Raw genomic sequence first — 13,089 nt, forward strand, 5'->3', positions numbered from 1 at the left:
GCGTCATTGGCCCATTGACATTTGAGCGACTGAGGCTGACGGCCCTCAACAGAGAACAGTCTGTCAGTTAGGTTCAGCTCAGATTTGTAAGTGAGAATTGAGACCAACGACTTCGAGCTTTTTTCTGAGTGATGCGAGAATTCTGCCGTCTCAGACCGCGCCAAATACGTTCGTCAAGGCTGCCCAGTTTGAGCCTACAATCCACCGCAGCGGCCGCAAAGTATCTGGCCAACGCCGCGTGTCTTCTCTCTACCCACATCCCCCGTCACCCGCATCCCCCGTACATCCTGCAAACGGGGCCGGGGAATCCCCCGGGGAATTCGAGCAGAGGCCCTACAGGCAACCAGTGCGGACCCCAACGGCGTTCTCCTTCTGCCCGAGGCCAGGCCGGACGCGTTAAGGCCTTCGTCGTCAGTCGACGTGCGCGACGCACCGCCAGGGGCAGTACCCGTACCCGGTACCGGTACCCGGCGCTTGGTACTCACGCCTGGCGCTGGTAGGCGGGCCCCGGCGCGCCGTGCTGCTGGTACGCCTTATTCGGGAAGTGCATGGTGCTGGTGGGCGGGGCTTGCTGCTGGGCGGGTCCGCCCCATACTGTAGTGACGACTGAGAGATGCTGCTGCGTCGGCCCGGAGCTCCAGTCACTGCCGGCACAGACCGCAGGCACGCCGTCACACGCCGTCACACGCTGGCACACACGGCACATGCTGCACACAGCGCGCGGCACACGCGGCGTTGGACACCGGAAAACATCCCGCAGCAGGGGGAGCGAAGGACGACAGGCAGATTTTTCCACGTGATTTAAGGTTTTGATCCCCTCCCTGCTTGTGCACAGCCGTATTCGGGATCAAAATACGCATGATCCAGGATTCACAGGTAACACAGGGTCGCTTAGATCGAGAAAGTGTCGCGATCTTGCCCACAGCCGCACGAAACGCTTCGTTCTTTTCAATGATCGACAATGCATCATCGTTCGACTCCACATCATCTCTGCATCAGCTGAGTGCAGCACAGCACATGTCACATCACCGGCACGGTGCACCGACTGACACCAAACCGAGCACCGCGTCCGAGGCGCCTGACTCCGCCCCTGCCGTCGCTGGCGGCGCCCCTGTCACCGGGCCGTCGCTCAGCTGACCGCGCCGGCGGCTGTCGTAATTACGCGCCGCGATGAATGAATTGCGCGCGCTCGGCAGCGGGCGCGCTGAATGAACCGGGGGCGGCCGCCGCACTCTGACGTCGCCCTGTACGCTGTCACGCGTGACGCGCGCCGGGGCGGAGCGGGGGGGGGGGGCGGTGACCCCCGCCCACCAGAGACGGCCGCTGGGCAGGCCCGACGGCGCCGCCAGCCGGGCGGAGGCGGGACACGGGCCTCTCCGTGTCAAGGTCACGGCCGCGTGAGGGATTGTCACGACTCGGAGCCGACACGAGTGAGTACTTCTGCTGCGGGTGCGCCACCGGTGGAGCTGGTGCACGCGTAGTGGCGCTGGTCAGGTGCTGACAGGCTGATGCGTTATCATCACGTTATCACGTTATCACGTATCATGCGTTATCACGGCACCCACTCTCTTCACTTGCCGTGGTTGTTGGAAGCGAACCTGCTCAATATGGTAGCACAATATGACAAGCCTTGTTTGATCTTCTCCTGTCTTTCAGTTGTTCCGCTTCTAATACGTTAGTTAACAAAGCGTAAGGGGTTCCCACCAGTTCCATTACCTATGTAGAAATAGCAACGCATAAAACTCCCCACGGATCAAGCAGAGCCAATAATAACATGATGGACTGGGAGATGTGGCTTCTAGGCCAGAGTGCGCTAGGCTTGCTGTCAACTGCAAGCAGAGCGCGTGTCGAGACACGAGACGCAGCCCCTCCTCCACGACCGCAGCCGTGTTCTCCCTCGCACAGAGGTCAAGCGCTCACAAGCCCTGGCTGGTACGGTAGGAGTCGACCGTGCCCAGCCTCACCAGCCAGGCACCGGGAGTCACAGGTGAGCGAGCCGTGCACGTGCAGAGCTCGGCACTGACCGACAGGAGCCTCGGGTCCGCCCGCCGCCGGGCTTGGCGTCCCGCGTGACCCCAGGTCAGCGACGGGTCACAGGTCGGCGGCACCCCAGGACGGGCGTGGCGCGCGCTGAGACGGACCGTGCCTGGCACAGATCGCCGCCCTGTCGGCAGCGATGCGCCGCTCACGCCGAGAGAGGATTCTCATGCATCCCGCTGGCTCCTGCACGAAGACCTCGGCGGCGCCGCGTGTCCTCATCGAGACGGAGGAACGCGCCAGTGTTCGCCGCCAACGCGATGAAGTCACAGCCTAAACGGCACAGGCGAAATTAGGAGGCTATTAAAGCTGGCCGTTATGCCAAGACAGGACAAGATGATAGGACCGTAAAACGGGCGGTAATCCAGACGCCAAACATCCGCAGCATAGTGAATACCCATGACCTGAGGCACAGATGGGTTCCAGGGAGCATCCTCACCGCGCGAGCTGGGAGCAGTGCGGCATGCTGGCTACCACGACAAGAAGCCACCCACTGGATCATAACTTCGCACCGCGGTACCCAGTGACGTTCAGCATTTAATGGGCCCATTTACCATATGAACCAACCGATGGAGCCATTCAACCAGGCCACAAATAGCAAAGCGTTTCAATGAACGCCGATTCACATGCTCCCGATGGGACAAACCTCAGTCACCTGGCACAACGGCACCTCACAAGCCGCCGTATTTTCGGAAGCGATGAAAAATAAACGCATCTGTCTGCAGCGAACGAGGGTGGCCCATTTTTCCGAGGGCCGCAGCCAGCCGTTCAGCCGTTCACGGGTGGTCTGACACGCGGGCCCTGCTCGGCTTCACCTTGAGGCGGCCGGCGGGGCGGGGGCGTGTCGGTCCCACCGCACCCGGCGCGAGCCGGAGCGGAACAGCACCACCGACGGCGCTCCTGGCCGGGTCACACCAGCCACCGTCCCGCCGGGGCCGGCGGCCTGACGCCCTCCAAAGGTCACCGCCCGCTGGGCGACCCGCGCGGCGCCGGGCCGAGGCACGCGCGCCAGCGCCGGCCTCCCAGCAGGCTAGAAGCCGCTCAAGTGATCACAGGGCGACTGGCACCCCCGCATGAAGGCTGCTCGCCCCGCCCCGGGCAGCGCCTCTTCAAGCGACGGACCACGAGAGGTCGCCGGAGCCCTGGGGCGTGACAATTAGGTCACTGCCACGCGCCGGGGCCACCGCCGATCCGAGCCCTCTCCTCCGTCGATCCGTGCAGGGGACGTCACCAGGGGGACCTCGCCAGCCTATCGCATTCCATTTGGCAGCAGAGCACAATGTGCGCGCCGCCACAATGGCTTCCATTGTTGTTTAGAAAGCCGTGGAAGCCGCCGGCAGGCAGGAGCGTCGCCAGGAGACGGGCCGGTGGGGCGGGGGAGGGGGGGGGGCGCCGCCCGCTGCCCACGCTCTCAGACTCAGCGGGGCGGGCAGAGTCGGCCGGAGGGGACGCCGCTGCCCGGATCGTGACGGGCCTCTCGCCGCTTTGTGAACATCCGATGGTCTTTGGTGGCATGTGGTCATGCTATCGGCTGAAACCGGGGTTCGTGTCGTTACCAGCCGCATGTCGTGAAGTGCTCTATTGACGTAACACTCCTCTTCGCACGGTCTGAAGTGGTATCACCTTCCTCCTGTCAATGGCCCTCGAAACCTTTTGTACGAGCACTCGTGGTGCGCTCTGTGTGTAGCGCGACATATACATTCAACCAATCGATGGCCAATGAAAAGCCACTTGCTTAATCGCTCTAAGCGACCACTCTCTCAACAGTTCATTTCACTCCAACTGCGTCTCAACTGAGCCACTCAGCGGTTTGCTGTCTTGTGCGTCACCACTAAGCGACTCGGGGACATACGCCCTCTCCATATTTGCAATAGCAAGAGTTTGCGCCCAGCATTGAGCATACGTGAGTACTCGCGATCTCCATCCCGTTAAAAGCACCATTTCAGGTCACATAACCACCCGTGAATCTCCATCTCCCCTCCACGACACCATAACATCTAGTGGAGGCTACATCCATGCAACCACATACAAGACCACCGTCGCTTTTCCCTCCGTGTCTCGTTGTCTTTGCCTGGGCAGTGCCGTAACAGCACCAGTGCTCAGCAGCTTGTCTCTGCCCCCGGGTCATGAAGAGGGGACGTTCCGCCTACCGGCCGATGGCCACCGTGCCACTGGCGCCTGCAGGCAGCATCGTCCCTCGGTAATGACTGGCTCCGCTACTGACTCCTGGAGCCAGCATCGCCCCTCTGCCATCACTGGCTCCGCCGCTGACTCCTGGAGCCAGCACCGCTCCTCTGCCGTGACTGGGTCCGCCACTGGCGCCTTGCGACAGGTCTTCGGAAGCGGGCGGTGCGCGCAGTCGGTGTCACCTTTCGTCACAGAGTGCGTGCCGGGCTGGCGCCGTGTCCGTGACGCGGGACCGTGACGCCCCGGCGCGGCAGCGCGAGCGACTTTCGCCGCCCTGGCGCCGCCGGGAGCAGCTCTGGCGACAGCTCACGTGACAGTCCCGGCGGCAGGTCACGTGACAGTCTCCACTCGACGGCTCGTGAGACAGCCCCCCAGGCGCAGATCAGGGGCAAGGAGAGATGGTGGCGCGCCCGTGATGTTGGTCACACTTGCTGGGCGTGAGTCCCAGCACACGGCGGCTGGGCTCTTGTCAATAAAGATGTTTGCAAATGTAAAACAAAATTTTAACATAATACAAAAACAAACACAAGGAATTTCATCCACATGCTACCCACGATTCATGTTATGTGCATTAGATGCATCTTGCAGCATATCATTTTATACTATGCGATTTTATGCATTTGGTACTCACGTTTACGTTAGGACCGAATGCGCAGCTCTACAGTTAAGGTTCTACAGTTAAACTCTTCTACAGTTAAAGAGGACCAATGGATCGATCGATCGCCACACCGATAAAATTGACTGTGTGCCACCTTGTTGCCTTCTTGACGTTATGTTCAGTTACGGCGGTGAAGTGGGGCGTGTACACAAGCTCGCAGCCCTCACACAATTGCCTGCCACGCGCGGGGAGCATCATTATGTCGAGCTATTCATCCAAACCGGCGGCCAGCCAAGCTCGCCGTGTCGAGTCGAATGAAATGGCGGCTCGACGAGTCGAGTCAAGTCGAATGGCGGCTCGGCGAGTCGAGTCGAATCAAACGCGGCTCGGCGAGTCGAGTCGAGTCAAACGGCGGCTCGGCGAGTCGAGTCGAGTCAAACGGCGGCTCGGAGAGTCGAGTCGAGTCAAATGGCGGCTCGGGGCTCTGCGAGTCAGGCTGAGTCGAGCAGGTCGGGGCATCGCTGCCCCATGGATGTGGGCAGTGGGCAGGCCGAGGATCTCCTGTGCGCCCTCCGAGCCATCTCTGCCGAGTCGCCTGGCGATCTCCAGACTGGAGACGGCGGGCTGGAGGGTCTCCCGACCTTCTAGCCCGCCGGCCACGGTCTGAGGGTGCGCTGAGGACAGCTCCCGGCCACAGGCGGACCAGGAGGCGCCGGCCACACACCCCGGTCAATGACCTGAAGGACTGAGACATTGGCCCAGACCACTGACCGGACCGCCTGGACCTCCGATCGAGGGGCTGCGATGCTGACCGGGAGGGGGGGGGGCTGGGCATTGACCCGGGGGACTGCATCATCAACACCACGTCGCATGTCGGCAGCCGGTCTCGGAGCGGTCAAACTCGCCCGGTGCGGCCACGACTGAGCGGCGTCCCAGCAGGGGCGGTCGAGCCGGCCCGGCCGGCGGCGGCGACACCTTCACCCAGTCGTGACCTGAGCGGGCGCGGCGCACGCCGGCTGACCTCGGCCGCCGCTCTCCGGCGACGCTAATTGGCGCGCCGTGCCACGCCGACCGGGCCGGGTCGGCCGCCGCTGCCGCCGGTCCACTCACGGCCGGAGTCAGGAGAGGTGGGGGGCGCGGTCTGGAGGACGCCGCTGACGGCGAGGGGGCCGCGACGGCGGTGAGGAGTGTGCGGTGACGCGGAAGGGGGGTGGGCCGCGGCGGCGACAGCGGGCGACGCGCAGTGAATGCCGTGCTGCGTAGATGACAGAGATACAGCGCCGCCTGCTGACGGCGCCGCTCGGGACTGTGCGGTCCATATTCCAGAATATTGTCTCTTTATGCTTCAGCGCGGTATTCTGGCTTTCACGCGATCTGTGTTGGCATCCGAACGCATGGAAGACCAGCAAAGACTGCGCAACAATGCGGGCGGGCCTACGATCACACCGTTACACTGCGTGACACGCGTCTCATGACCGAAGACCCCACAGAGGCCAGCCCATGAGAGCAGCCGACGGACCAGCCGTTCCGTCTTTTCCTCCCCTCTCTCCAGCTTCTTCTCCCCTCTCCCCGTCTTCTCCTCCCCTCTCCCCCTCTTGTCCTCCCTCTCTCCCACTCTCTCCGTTTTCTCTTCCCCTCTCTCCGTCTTCTCCTTCTCTCCCCTCTCTCCGTCTTCTCCTTCCCTCTCCCCGTCTTCTCCTCCCTCTCTCCCTCTTGTCCTCCCCTCTATCCCGCCCCGCCCACGTCCGTCGCCAGATCGACCCCGGCGCGGCAGCCCGGACCCGGCAGCCGGACAGTGGCACGTGGTCGGTCGGGGTGACCGGGTCGGCCGCGTCCCCCGTGCCCCGGCCTGCCGGCGCGTGGCGGGGCCGGCCGGCGGGGGCGGCACGCGGCCACGACAGGTGCGCTACGACGGCGAGACGAGGTCATCCGGAGAGAGGCCACACCAGTGCGACGGGGTCAACCGGAGAGGGATCACATCAGCGAGACAGGCTCACCCGGAGAGAGATCACATCAGCGAGACGGGCTCACCCGGGGAGAGACTATATCAATGTCAAGACACACGATGTAGACTTCATATGACCAAGAATGGACTTCAGCTCCCGTCTCCGCAGCCCGGGGGAAGTTAAATAGCAATATCCAACCCGCAACAGATCATGGCACGGTGGTTCAAAACAGAGGATCCGAAAGCCTTGAGTTAAAAACTGTGGTAAAAAACCGAGTCAAGACCGAGAAACTGTGCTAAAAATATCTGATCGTAGTTGCATTCGAGAAATGACCCGCACGGCAGCTTTTGCACACGCTCTCACTCAGCCGACCCGGTGTACGATTGGGTGCATCCCGGCATTGACACTGAATACGGCGCGTGAATTATGCATGAGTGTTTGTACATGGTGTACGGAAGGCATCACCGGCGCATCCGGACATCGAGGGGTGCAAGGTAACACTTGGTGCGTTGCAAGACAAACCGGATCATATGATGACATCAACGCCAGGTTTGCACCCGCTCCGGACGGCCATGGTGGCGGACGCCTGCGGCGCGGCAGGGACACGGAGGGTCTAGACCGGCGGGGCAGAGTGGCGGCATCCGGGGTCTGGTGTCAAATGTCGGCATCGGTGTCTTGTATGACGCGACGGTATGCAGTTGGCCACACATGGTCGACGTGAAAATGTTTGGGGGATGACACAACCTTATGACTCAATCAAACGCACCAATGGGCAGACATAGGAATATGTCTGTGTAAATAAAATAAAGCAAATAGCGAAAATGTGGAGACAAAAATATAACGCATTTCATTCATAAATATCTCAGCCTTTCGCAAACAGCGACGATGTTATTGCACATCACGTGGGCGCTGATCTTTCAGTCCTCTACCTCTAAAAGCATTCATGGATGATGCCCAGCAAACGCTCAGGTGCGACCACGGGCACGCCGTTTTTGGTCCACTGATTTGTTACAAGAGACTCCTGCTGCTTACGAAGCCTCCCGAATCGGCGCCTATCAGTTTATGTCTCGACCTGTGCCAGCCACAACACCGCTTCGGCGGGGCTCCAGCGTCACGTGACGCGCACAAAAGACGATGACGTCACGGCACGTCACGGCGGTCGCATCTGGGCCGTCTCTGCGGCGTCCGGAGGGTGCAGTAAGAGCCAGGCGAGCCGGGCCGGGCCCGTTGGGACGAGCGCCGCGCGCCGGCCTCCGTATCTGCCAGGCGTCGGCCGCCAATCGGCCTGTTGACGATACCGAGCGGCCGGACCGGATCCGCTCCGAGGTTGCGATACGCAAAGGTCGTCCGACCGGCAGTCGCGGACGCTCAAAGCTGCCGCCGCCGCTCCCACAGCGGTCTGCGGAGGGGAGGGGGCAGCGGGGCCGCGCGAGCGATCGACGTAGCATTCCGCGCGGCTGGCCGCGCATTCCACCGTGGCGACACAAGCGGCGATTGGCTGGGCTGCCCCACACGGCGGGGTGGGACTGGGTGGGCACCTCAGCCGTCCACGGTCGCCACCCGCCTGGTCCGTCCGGCAATTAGCCGAGCCGCCGCCCGCCGTCGTCGCACCGGGGTAAACAGCGTGGCGGGAGCGAGGGCCGAGGCCGGGGACCACCTCAGTCCGCCCCGCCCCCGCCCTCCAGCGCGCTTTCATCGCCCGCCGCGCCCACCACACGCTCCGGGCCTCAGGCTCACGCTGGCGCGGCGGCTCTCAAACTGGGGTTCCCAAACGCGCCGGCCGGCTGTCAGCGTCTGGCCTGCCGGCGGCGGCGGCGGCGGCGGCGGCTGGCGCGGTAGGCGGGCCGGCGCGCGCTACAAACCGGGCCACAATGGTCTCCCGCGGCGGCGGGCGGCCGTCAGCGAGGGGAGGGGAGGGGGCGGGGGGCGTCAGCGGCCAGGTGACTGCCACCGGGGGCGGCGGACGACCTGCTGCTGAGGCAGCCGCGCACTCAGACCTTGCGTCTGGGACGGCGCAGTGGAATCATATTTGAGAGCTCTTACCACTGGCCAGGCCGATATCGCTTGCAAATCGATGCAGACGTCTGGTTTACACTTACAAGCTAGCAACAGGACCAAACGATGCGAAACTCAGCTGTTTACGATGGGAAACATGAAGATGCTGGGCAATGTTGGCCGCATGTCGGGTGACGTGTTGGCTGTGTGTCGGGTGACATATTGGCTTGTGTCAGGTGACATGTGGGCTGCGTGTCGGGTGACACGTGGGCTGTGTGTCGGGTGACATGATGGCTGTTCGTCAGGTGACATATTGGCTGCGTGCTGGCTGACATGTGAACTGCGCCTCGGGTGACATGTTGACTGTGCGTAGGGTGACATGTTGGCTGTGCGTCTGGTGACATGTTGGCTGCGTGTCGGGTGGCACGTGCGCTGCAGACCGAGGAAAGGTTGGCTGCCGGTCGGGTGCCGCGCGCAGCCCACCCGTTCAGAGGCGCCCGGTCGCTACCTGAAGCCGTTTGACTGCGGTGTCATGTCTCCCCACTGCAGCGGCTGGGCGGCCGCTCCGGCCGGCGCGCCGTCCGCGCCCCAGGCCGCGGAGACGGGCAGCAGGCGACCGCCGGCCCCCACCTGGCGAGCCGGCCTCCGGCGCGCCAGGTGCCCGCGCCCGGCGCTCTGCCGCGACCCAGGCCCCGCCGCACGTGCCCCCCCCCCCCCCCCTGCTCCCGCCCCCTCCCGCCACAGAGCATCTGTGACGCGCCGGGCGCCACCTGTGGACGACATCCCCGACCCCGTCCCCCCCCCCCGCTCCGGACGTAATCGATCCGAGGCGAGGGCAGGCTACACACCGGATGACCAACAACGGCCCCCCCCCCTCCCCACCCCGCGCCCCATCCCCGCTTCCTTAGATGGTTCTCACGATTGGACGGGCCACGTGATCAGAGCCTCTGTCTGCATCACGTGATGCAGACAGAGGCTCTGCGAACAGAGTGCGTGTGACGCACGAATGCGGAGGGGATTGCGCCTAGGACACTGGCAACTTCAGTGAAGACAATGCCACGAAGGCCGGGTGACATTGCAGATCAAACCATGTGAATGACATTGAATGTCGGCCCGCAGCCGGCGCCTGTGGGAACGATGTCAAGCCAGCGAGAACTTCGACGGCTGCCCTGAATCAAGTGCACTGATCGCTTATATACAGCACGGACAAATCTGAACACGGCTGTGGCAGAGCACGCGTGTGTACCGGTTACGCCTGAAATGTTCCCGGAGCAGAATTTCACGTGACTGAAGTGCCGACAAACACGACACCGCCCCAAGCAGGCCACGACTCCACTCCCCCGCGTTTTATGAGGTTAACGCTGCACCGCCTCCGCGAGGAGGAAAGCAGCTCCACACGGACAGCCACGTGAAGGCGCACGACAGCCCCGTGAACGCGCAGGCGCACGTCAGCCACGTGAAGGCGCACGACGGCCACGTGAAGGTGCACGACAGCCACGTGAAGGCGCACGATAGCCACGTGCAGGCGCACGACAGCCACGTGAAGACGCCGACAGCCACGTGAAGGTGCACGACAGCCACGTGAAGGTGCACGACAGCCACGTGAAGACGCACGACAGCCACGTGAAGGTGCACGACAGCCACGTGACGCACGACAGCCACGTGAAGGTGCACGACAGCCACGTGAAGCGCACGATAGCCACGCGAAGGTGCACGACAGCCACGTGAAGACGCACGACAGCACGTGAAGGTGCACGACAGCCACTTGAAGACGCACGACAGCCACGTGAAGGTGCACGACATCCACGTGAAGGTGCACTACAGCCACGTGAAGACGCACGACAGCCACGTGAAGGCGCACTACAAGCCACGTAAGGTGTCCGACATCCACTTGAAGGCTCACGACCAGCCACGTGAAGGCGCCGACAGCCACGTGAAGGCGCACGACGGACCACGCCATACGCAGTCATGCTGAGAAGGTGGTCATTGAGCACACAGTTCGCGTGTGCCGAGTTCATGGCCGGTGCGGCTGCCTCGCGTGCCGCCGCCGGTGACGCTGGGCAAGCGGCGACAGCTGAGGGGGCGCGGCGTCCGAGCCCGCCGCAGACGTCAACACCAGCGCTTCCTCAAGCAAACCAGCCAGCTGCCAGGTAAAGTACCGAAACAATAGGCAATAAAGGGCTGAACGCCTCTGGTAACGATCGACTGGAGCTGACGGCAACTGATTCGGAACATTAGCACGACCGGCTTTCAAGACGCCACAGACCCAGGCGGGTCTTGAACAAGCCGTACGCCCCCCCCCCCCCCCCCTTCCACCGTTTGTCGCCGCCGGTCTAAGCCTGCTCGGGCGAGTGTCGCCGCCGGTCTGAGTGAGCTCTGGCGAGTGTCGCCGGGGCTCTGGCGGGTGTCGCCGCCGGTCTGAGTGAGCTCTGGCGGGTGTCGCCGGGGCTCTGGCGGGTGTCGCCGCCGGTCTGAGTGAGCTCTGGCGGGTGTCGCCGTGACACGGTTCAACACCCGCGGCCGCCGCTCCCGCCGCCGGAGGACAGCAGCAGGCCGGGCGGCGTTGCGCGACGGGCCGGCCTGTTCCCACGCCGGCCCGGCCGCGGAGCCTCCGGAGCCGCCGGAGCCGCGGAGCCGCCGGAGCCGCCGGAGCCACCGAGGTGGCACCGACCAACGCACCCGGCCGGGGCCGCCGGCCACTGGCATGGGGGAAGGGGGGGGGGTGCGCTGCGCGCTTCACGCGTCCTGAGCGGGGTAATGGGACACTGGACGCGAGGCATCGCGCTGTGGCTATTGGGATCAAGGTATTGGTAAGCGCATGTAAACGTACCGCGCGAAGGGTACAAAACATGGTGCGGGGCACGGGGTGCAGTGTACAGTAATGGGTGTAGGGTACCGCACTGAGTGCAGGGTACTGCAGAAGGTGCAGGGCACTGCACTGGATGCAGGGTACTGCAATGGATGCAACGTACTACAGAAGGCGTAGGGCACTGCGCTGGATAGTGTACTGCACTGGGTGCAGGATGCCGGGCAGATGGTGTTGTAGTGCCTATCCAGTGGACTCTGGAAAATGGGCGAATGGTTGCCATTGCGCGACAGTTACGAAAGGCTCTCGTGGGTAAAAACGAACACCGGCCGTCGACAATCAGGTACGATCGGAGACGCCATCCTACATGCATAGGCTCTATCACATATGTAGCTGTGCGCCACGAGCAGCAGGTGCAAAACAAGTTCAATGACGACACCAGCGGAGGCAAACACAGCTGTCTATGGTGTGAAGGTACAGCCGAGTCCGGTCCGCCTTACAACAACAAACGAACGAGACCACATTTCCACAGCGCCGTGTTCAGCCCCGTCTGAGATGTTGCAGCGATGGCGGAAAAGGGTGCTGTCGCAGCGAGTGCAGCCGTCAGGCGGCCTGTTCAGCGCGCACGCGGGAAGGCCACGGTCACGCGGCAGCGCGGAGGTGACAACCCGTCATCTTCATCTTCGGCATCATCTTCGACTGTTCGGACAGCCAGCCTGACAGTTCGAGCCAAGATTCACGAACTCATCCCCTATGCCGGAGCAGCAGCATCCCCTCCCTCCCCCTCCCCCCCCCTCACCCCACCCATCCCGCAGCAGTGTTGGACCGCAAACGTGGGTAACGGGGACTTCCGGGACTTTCGACTGACAATTTCCGGGCGCTGGACAAGCTCATCACGAGATTTATGGTGTGGGGAAGTAAAGAAAGCCGGTGCCGAAGCGAAACAGCCGTGCACAAGTCCAGGAGATTCGGAGGTCCGCCCCGCTGACAGCTGCGGTTCCGCGGCTGCCGCAGCTGCCGGAGCTGCTGAGGCTGCCGGAGCTACCAGGGCTACTGAAGCTGCCTGGAGCTTCCGCAGCCTGCCCGGGCTGCCAAAGCTACCTAAGGCTGCCGGAGCTACTGGAGCTGCCGGAGCTCCTAGAGCTGCCAGAACTGCGAGCTGCCAGAACTGCCGGAGCTGCTGAGGCTGCCGAAGCTACTGAAGCTGCCGGAGCTACTGGAGCTGCCGGAGCTGCCGGAACTGCCAGAACTGCCGGAGCTGCCGGAGCCTGCCGGAGCTGGAGGCGCTGGAGGGGCTAAGGGAGCTGGAGGAGGTAGCCGGATGCCCCGCGTGGGGAACCATTTGTTTACGCCTATGACGTCAGAAGACACGCCCTTATCACGCGAACCTGTTCGGAGGACTACCTGCCTATGCTGGGAATGAGTCCGGCGAGCTTCCGTACTGAGAACCGATGGTCACCTAGCAGCAGCAGCTATAAGCATCCAGAGCCGCCCAATCGCCCAGACACCCCACGCAAGAA

At 63.1% G+C, this 13,089-nt stretch overlaps 1 long non-coding RNA gene across 1 annotated transcript in view; it reads right to left on the bottom strand.

Moving 5' to 3' along the window:
* The window catches only part of LOC119104416 (uncharacterized), a 50,143-nt gene that overhangs the window by 35,015 nt on the left and 2,039 nt on the right, over nucleotides 1–13,089 (bottom strand). Inside the window, exon 2 of the long non-coding RNA XR_005094920.1 lies at nucleotides 486–644. This is a non-coding gene — a long non-coding RNA (uncharacterized LOC119104416). The remainder of the gene's footprint in view (nucleotides 1–485; nucleotides 645–13,089) is intronic.

The sequence above is a fragment of the Pollicipes pollicipes genome, unplaced genomic scaffold, assembly GCF_011947565.3.
Source record: "Pollicipes pollicipes isolate AB1234 unplaced genomic scaffold, Ppol_2.1 Scaffold_6052;HRSCAF=7182_pilon_pilon_pilon, whole genome shotgun sequence".
NCBI lineage: Eukaryota > Metazoa > Arthropoda > Thecostraca > Pollicipedomorpha > Pollicipedidae > Pollicipes > Pollicipes pollicipes.